We start from the raw sequence: 7555 nt of genomic DNA on the forward strand, positions 1-7555 counted from the left end.
CCAGCTTTCCTAGAAAGCTGTCTAGCTGCTACACCATGGCTCTCTTCCTACATGCCAGATCTTGTAGCCAGCTCTCATCTACACGCTTTCAGACCTTGGTTTCTCTCCTTTTTGACTGCCTGCCCTTATTTTAAGTGCTGACCCAGAGTACCATATGTCATTGTTATGAAAAGTATCTTAAGCCTATCATTTACCCTTTTGCCCTGGGCTGCAGTACAGCTATTATCTAGTTACCAACTTTCCATAGATATGCAAAGTACCTTAAAAGCTGTACTGTCTCCTTTTCCCATCTCCAAAATCATGAGCTGTGTGGACTGTGGGGACCCCTCTTCTCTGTTACACTGTCCTGGCTGGTGTGGCTCAGTGGATTGAGCGCTGGCCTGTGGGCCAAAAGGTTGCTGGTTTGGTTCTTTGTCAGAGCACATGGCTGGGTTGTGGCCTGGGTCCCTGGTTGGGGGCCTGCAAGAGGCAATTAATTGATATTTCTCTCTCACATCCATGTTTCTCTCCCTCTCTTTCTCCATCCTTTCCCCTCTCTCTAAAAATAAATAAATAAAATCCTAAAGAAAAAAAGGTCCTCTCTGAATTTTCATTTTACCTTGGTCCACTGTTTATAGAAATCAAATCTGGACCCTGGCTGGGTAGCTCAGGTGATTGGAATGCTGTCCTGATACGCCAAGGTTGATGGTTTGATACCCAGTCAGGGCACATACAAGAATCAACCAATGAATCCATGACTAAGTGGAAGAACATATCAGTGTTTCTCTCTCTCTTTCTCTCTCTCCCCCTACTCCTTTCTCTCTAAAATCAATAAGTTAAAAAAAAAATGTTTTTTTTTTAAGAAATCAAACCTGGTTAACTATAAGAAGTGTGAAGAATAGAGACATTAATGATCTATTTTCAGGGTAGTATAGTTAATGGAAAATAGCATAGTGGATGTGCCCAACTGCAGGGTGCTGGTTAGAGGGTCTCTAAGGAAACCAGAGAACAAAGAGGGAGCAGAATCCATGAAAGGGGGCGTGGCAGCGGCTGGAGTCTTCCTCAATTTTCCATGAAGGCCTTCGAGAACAAAGGGAAGAAGGAATAACCAATCGTTTTTTAGACACAGTTGGAAGGCTTGTGCCTCCCAGAGTACTCAACCAATGAGAAAATGGAGGAAGGGACCCCCCCCCCCAATTAGGGAATAAAAACCTCTGCTGTGCCCTGACTCGGTGTACCTGACTACATACTAGACAGACACCTGATCTTGCAAGGTCAATATTAAAGTCTCGCTTTCGCTACACCCTTTTGTCTCCAAGTCCACTTCTTGAGTTTTGGATGGCTTGAAGGCACTTCTCACAATAAGCATGCCAGAGTGGGCTTGCTGCTTTGCTACTCATAAGTGTTTGTTTGGTAAATCCTGCCACAAGCTTGCTGTGTCACACAGGTGGTCCTTGCCCAAGCCATCGGTGTTCACCTGGCAAGAAATGGAGCCATATTATCAACACATCATACTGCTTTTGAATCATGACTCCTAATCCCAGCAGGGAAGAGTCAGTGCACCCCTAATCACGCATGTTAGAAGCTCTTACCACCCAAGAAGGCGTTGTCCTAGAATCTGATGTCCAGCCCTGTCAGGTTTGTGTGTACTAGGCAAAAATGCACTGGAGTTAGGAAGCACTCACATTCCTGCTACCAATCTTGCCTGCATTACAAGTCTCTGGATGAATTCTGCTATAGAGCAACTGACCAGATTTGAGATGCTCAAAATCAATGACAAAATGGCCTTTTATCTTGGCCATTGTTTTGGTTTATATTTTGGTATTTGCATGATACAATTCTCAGCTCAGTTTTAGAACATACTTGGAAAACCATGTATAACTTATTTATGTGTTTGTTTTAAGTCTAGACTGTAGGTGGGGGCAGTAGTTCATTATTTGTAACCTAGGTGTACTATTTTCTCCCCTGCCCATGATGGGAGCTAGTTTTAACCTCTTTAAATCATTTTGAATATCTGAGAAAGTGGTTAATAATACTTGGCTATTGAACTCCTTGGACTATTTATTGGTTTTTGTATCATATTAGCAAAGCACTTAAAAGTGAAAAGTACTGAACACATTTCTCATAAAAATAAATGCTAGGAACCTATATTTCTTGCTTTATCCTTTCAAGCATTGAAAGGATTATCTTTTTTTTTTTTTTTTTTTTTTTTGTGACAGGGGCAAGGACGGAGGGCTGAGTTTTTGAAAAGCAGAGAACAGATAGTTTAAAAACTAAATTAAAAGACCAAATTTGGAGATACTGTGTGCTATAGTCAATATTCTAGGTAGTTAAAAAGTCTGAGAACTCACCTAAGGCACAAAGGACTTTGCTGTATGATTTATGTACTGGGTTACTTTATTATGCACTGTTGTGAAAAGAGTATAAAATATGGCTCAGGCAGCCATTTGCATTTGGGAGCCAAATAATTTACATACTGATAATGTGATACTTTCTGAAAAGAGTGAGAAAGAGAACTTCAGGACTCACCTGAGACAAAGGAATGAGTTAGATATTCTATGGTTTGGGACATATGAGTACAAGAACTGCTTTGATACAGTTCCATTTTTTGAGTAATATATCTCTTGCTCTATTGAAAGAGAACTTGCTCTATAAAAACCTTATAAGCATTGAACTGTTTATTTCAAAATGAGGCTCTGGGGAATAATCTTATAAGAAACACATCTCACATTTGTAGAAAAATCCAAAGGGATAGTGTTCATGAAACATTATCCCAGTGCAGATTTAAAAAATGAAAACCATTGCAAACTCATCAAGCATTTGAAAAGGAAATGCTTGATTACAGAAATTTTTTTTCCTCCCCTGCCTCCTGCTATTCCCCAAATGCACAAATCCATCATTCTGTGTTATAGACAGACTGATGGTTTTCTTCTCTGTTCCTATATAATTGTCCTCTAGTTCCCAAACTACTACCTAACCAAGCAAAGCAAAAGTAAAATTCATGACAGACCCTAAAGATTTTTTTAAGTTATAACTCAGATCTTTTATGTCATGCAGTCTCTATTACATGCTTTGTGAATAATAATTCTTGTTATAGGTTTAACTCGTAAGGTTTAACTATGGTATAGGAGCACATGGAGATTAGTTGTAAGGTGTCAGGTGTTCAGGTGTTTGAAAGATTAGCTGTCTTATAAATTATAGTGGATTCAATGTTACCCCTATACTAGTGTCATGTTCACTGACTTGCTTTTGCTTTTCAGAGTCAGAAAGTGCTGGAATTACAATTAGCTGAGAGCACTGAGCTGAACTACAAGCTTATGCAGGAGCCTGGAGAGGATCACGAATGTGACCTTTATCCACGAGATTGGTTAAAACAGGGGAGCCATTGTCCTGGATACCCTAGTTGGTTTGATGACATAGTGCCATATATTCCTTAGTCTAAATTCTGTGGGTTCCCTCCCTGCCTTCTCTAGATAGTTTTTAAAATATATATATTTCAGATTCTATTCTAAACGGGTAGCCGATAAATAATAGAAGCAAGCAGTTGCTTTTCTTTCTTTTTATTTTGCTCACCAACCCAAGAGGTAGCTCAAGAAACTATAGAAGCCAATGTATGGGCAGAATTTCAAGCAACATCATGAAGGAGACAGTGAAATTTGCAAAAGAGCTTTGGCAGAATTCAAATCATAAAACAGACAGAATGGTGTGTAAAGTAATGAAAATAAATAAAAATGATGACCAGTAACCCGTAGAAAATAAATACATATCTTCTTTCACTAAAGAGTGTAGACCTTCTTCAGTTTCAGAATAATGATGGAAAAGGTTCGAGGGAATATGGGGACACTGGAACAAAGTTACCAAATACCCAATATGATGTCATTGTATTGGTGGCCCAGAAAGTTGGTCAGGTTGAGAAATGGTGATAGCCATATTATATTTCCACAAAGGCATCATATTGCATCACAGAAGTATGTTTTTGATAGGAAATTTTTTAATATTAATAGTGGAGAGGTGTGATCATTTTTCTAGGCAACATGAGAACTCATGTATTTTAAGTAAATATACTGCAGGACTTTGAGATTTCTATTCCTCTGGTATCTTGTAAGTATTAAAACACTGCAGTGGTAATCAAAAGAGCTATAAGAGTTACAAAGGAAAAGAGAATTCAAATAAGTCATCATGATGACTTTCTATATTCAAAAGACCCTAAAGCAAAATCCTTTTATTGAATTCTATGATTGGGGGATTTTCTGTGATGTGAGTTCTCCTATACACATTCAATTTTTCCATGAAAAGAGAAAGAAGGAACGATCAATACTATAACTACTGCTTCTCAAGTTTTCCCTATTGAATTACCCTGATGGGATTTTAGTTTATAAGCTGACCACAAAGGATGACATGTTTGACCAAGGTCAAAGAAATTTGAATCTTTCATGTCCCTGCATGTGTAACACTACAACAGAAGGACTGATATCCAAGCTAGTTAGGATTTTGTTGTCATGAGCTGGAAATTGGGCTATGTTTTTCATAGACCTCTGCTATAGAAAATTGCAAACCAAAATCTGATGGCTTCTATGATTAGAACTTTCTGTTGCTCTCCTTTTTGTTTCTACTTTCCCTTGCTGAGGATTTCTACCTAAATGTAAGGATATTTTTCTGACTCATCATGATCATCAGGTCACACCTTCTGGAACTGCTTTTTTTTTTTCTTTCTTTCTTTCTTTTTTTTTTTTTTTTTAGAAGATGAGGATTACAGGCTTTTCTCAAGAATTTAAAGTGAAAGAAATAGAATTGTCCTATAAGAGTTTAACTTTAAAATCAACATTTAAAAGCCAAGTATGAAGACCACAGGTCTTAGGCTGTAAGGTTTACTTGTACTCTGATTAAAGTTAAAGGTAATGTACATGGATTCATAGGAAGAGGCAAACACTAGCTAAAGCCACCCATTGAGTAAGAACACATTGCTCATGAACACATGTGTGTCTGGTGCAGGTGGCAGTTAATGACTTTAGGACAGAGTGAAAAAGTATAAACTTTCTTTACATGGTTCAAAGGTTTAATAACATTGGGTCACACAGCCCACTTATTCTGGCCACGTACTCACTGGGCAATTTTCCAATCATGATTTAGCTTTCCATGGAGTTTGCTTACTGAGAGATAACATATTGCCTGCAGAATCCCACCTGTCTAATACCATTGGCAGATATAAGGCTTTCATATTAAATTAACAAACTGATTGATATCCAGATTTTAACTTGACAACTCTCTCTCCAGTTGCCTAAAGGGGCAGTCAATATGTGTTTTAAAAAAGATGACCCTAGGGCTTTTTGTCTCAGCAAGAATGATTCTCTGATATAGAGAAATTTGGCATTCTGATTTTAAACTCAAGTCTCTTGAGTTCAGTCAATGTGAGTCTGTTTCTAGAAATGGATTCAGGTCAGGAACAGATAAAATCAGTTTGGTTAGCCTTCGAGGCTAAGGCCTCTTGACTTCAGACTATATATAGTACTTTCAGTAACCTCATGTTACCCTGTCTGTTGCTACTTTACCAAGCAATATGCTCTCCCTAGGATTATTCATACTCTGTTGCTACCATTACTTAGAAATACTGCTCAGAATTACTTAGAATTAATTAACTTATTTCAATGATCCAACTTTTTAATTATTAAATTTTTCTATTGTGCCATATTCAAGTAAGAAATGATGTTATGAATATTGTTTAGTCCTCAGGTTTTTACTTCCTAGTGAATCCATAAAAAGGATTTGAAATTCCCAAAGCAGAATGAAAGCTGGAAAGAAGTATTCTATAATTCTAACATAAAGTTATCTCCAAGCTGCAAACCAAGCCTGTAATGAAATATAGATTATATTCCCAGTTAAGTTTCAGAGAATGAGACTTACTCAAGTTAGATGACTGATTCACATGTGGAAGCTATCCTTTTTAATTCAAAGTTTATATTTATTTGTCTTTCAGTTGTTTCTTCTTCTTCTTTAAGATCTAGATGGATTGATTCAGATGTGTGTGTGTGTGTGATGGAGGTAGGTAAATTCAAGAGCAGAGTAAAGCTAAAGTTAACTGAGAAAAACTTTTGGTAGCACAAGGTCTGTACTCAAGGTATCCAGCCACGTGATGTGGAAAATAAAGACATTTATTGAAGAAGATACAAAATACAGGAAGCATTGTACATAGGACAATGATGCCTCAGCTGTCTCCCAAGTAAGCACCTTGAGACCACACACAGTTCTCCCAATCACCATGAGCTGCCCTATTGTATTTTTCTGAATCTTATCAACAGTCTGAAATGTTTTCCCTTTCAAAAGGGATTTTAGTTTGGGGAAAATCCAGAAGTCGCAGGGCACCAAATCTGGGCTGTAGTGAGGCTGAGTTACCTGGGTGATTTGAGGTTTTGCCAAAAAATAAACAAATAAATAAATAAATACATGAGATATGATATATGAGCAGGCATGTATGTTATCATGATAAAGCTGTTAATCACCAGGTGCCCATAACTGCAGCTTTTTGAATTATCTGAATAGTTTCCATGGATGAATGTTCAAGCTTAACTCAAAATCTGATGCAGATTCGTTGCTCTACTCGCTCAGTCATTTTGAATACTACAGCCACAAAGTACATGTGCTCACTCAACTGCATCTACCACCCCCACTGACTAGTACAGTGAAGTCATCATTGTTCATGCATGCACATTCCAGTCCACTCTCCTTGGCTTCCAGGTTACACTGATGTCATGCAAACTGTTCTTGCTATATTAACAATGGCTGGATTTTTTCCAGACAGACCTCATATAGTATCTATTGAGTGAATGCCTCAAGCATGTCATCTTAGTTAAGGAACCCTCTAGTTTATTTTATTTAAAATTATTTTTATTTTTAATTACCATAAACTCCCTATACCCTTTAATCCCCTATAATCCTCTATATCTGATAAATTACTTACCCCCATTTCATTTAGTTCTTCTTCTGGAGGATACTCTTGTTCTTTTATTTGAGGGCTGTTTCTTGCCTTCCCTTTTGGCTGCCTCTTTTTGTTTGTCTCTATGTATTAGGTAGATCTGCAGAGAGTCTTCTGGAAACCTATGTCTGATGCTGCTCATGACTGGCCCTGTGAAATCTGTTTGGAGCTATCAGTGATCCATAGCATGTGGCTTCCTCTGTGGGGCCTAAGGGTGTGCAGAAATAACCAGGCTGTGCACTAAGGCCAGCTTTTACCAGCGGCAGCCCAGGAAAAGGCCAGCTAAATTCTCAGAGCACCCAGTGATGCACCTTAGTTGTTAACACTTAATCACTGAGATAACCTCTGGGTGTACTCCTTTGCAGCTGTGCTTAAGCTCCACAGTGTGGGGCAGAGTGATTCCTGAAGATGGGGCTATTGCTTCCCCTCTGGCTGATACCACTCAGATAGAGTCCTCTGCCTGAGAAATGTGGCCTCTGAAGTATGGCGAATGACTCAGCACAGGGATCTTGGCAGCTGTTCCTTCAGTTTTCTCCCCAAAGCCACCAATCCCAGACTTTCCTGAGATTTTTCTAGTCCACTCTGCCCTCCTTCTGCTGGAGCCCA

The 7555-nt window shown here is 38.5% G+C and overlaps 1 pseudogene; it reads left to right on the plus strand.

Annotated features, from left to right (window-relative positions):
* LOC150022162 (KATNB1-like protein 1) overlaps positions 1-3416 on the plus strand; it is a 30195-nt pseudogene extending 26779 nt beyond the window's left edge.
* The last annotated feature ends 4139 nt before the right edge of the window (positions 3417-7555 follow it).

Source organism: Furipterus horrens, unplaced genomic scaffold, assembly GCF_987537825.1.
Source record: "Furipterus horrens unplaced genomic scaffold, mFurHor1.1.pri manual_scaffold_1, whole genome shotgun sequence".
Taxonomy (NCBI): domain Eukaryota; kingdom Metazoa; phylum Chordata; class Mammalia; order Chiroptera; family Furipteridae; genus Furipterus; species Furipterus horrens.